Here is a 1,095-nt window from a genome sequence, read left to right as displayed (position 1 = left end):
TAACGGTTTACTCTTCTACATTGAGGGCATTTCATAAGACCTTCTTGACACCTCTCTTTCTCTGGACGTTCCTCTCACGTCTCTCATACTTTTATTACTGTCTAAATCATTTTTTTCACTCTTTAAATATTCTGTAAGCACTCTACAAGCACATTATCACATGTTATTGCATTTTTCACCAACTTTCTTCACCATATCTTGATTTTAATTATATTTATTTACTTTTTGGCTTTATTTAATCTCAAATTCAATACTAACTTGAGCGTCGAAAAGCTAACGCATTTTTTGCAAGTCCTCCCTCAGGATTTACATTCACTTCGAACCCAAATTTTGAGCATCATTGGGCCCGTGCAATTTTTTTGACGCATGACAAACAAATGTAAAATTGTTAGGTTCCAATCTTAAAGTACAAGTGCAATTTAGCCCCGTGATATGAGAATTGAGAAAAAAAAAATCATGTAAAAAGTAAAATAACAAATTACTCTCTTAATATCAATAGAGGGTAATTTGCTTTATTTTCCAAAACACATGAGGTAATTTGCCAATTATTATTTCACAAGAGTATTTACACATTTCACATATTATACGAATAAATTGCATTTACCCCCTTTCTTAAAGGTCCACACAACTATTCATGATGTATTGCCATCACCTTATCACTTGTGTTATCACAAATTTAAAATGTTTTTTCTCATTCAATATAACTTGCGGTAGTTAAATTGTTCGTTCATTTTAACAGACCTACGAAGAATCCATAGGGGCGGCCGGCTACCAATGCCACCCTTACGAGTTTGTAACCACATGAGTTGACTTGTTGAATAACACATGATGACATCATCTGTTGAGTATCCACCGACTCGCAGCATATGTGGGTACAAACTTACATTAGTGGCATCGGATTTTCCCAATACGGCCTTGAACGACAACTATGACACAGGGGCCTGGAGATAACAAGATACAAAAAGATGAACGAGTAGTTGTGCACTTAAGCACTGCCAGTAAGAGGACTGTGATTGATACTGATTGCTGCTGCACAAATATATAATAGGTTATTTCAAAAAGCGCCTGCTGATTTATATAAAGCCGTTCTTCATA

This window comes from Sesamum indicum, linkage group LG6 (genome assembly GCF_000512975.1).
Source record: "Sesamum indicum cultivar Zhongzhi No. 13 linkage group LG6, S_indicum_v1.0, whole genome shotgun sequence".
Classification (NCBI taxonomy): Eukaryota; Viridiplantae; Streptophyta; class Magnoliopsida; order Lamiales; family Pedaliaceae; genus Sesamum; species Sesamum indicum.
Note: the sequence above shows the minus strand (reverse complement) of the source record.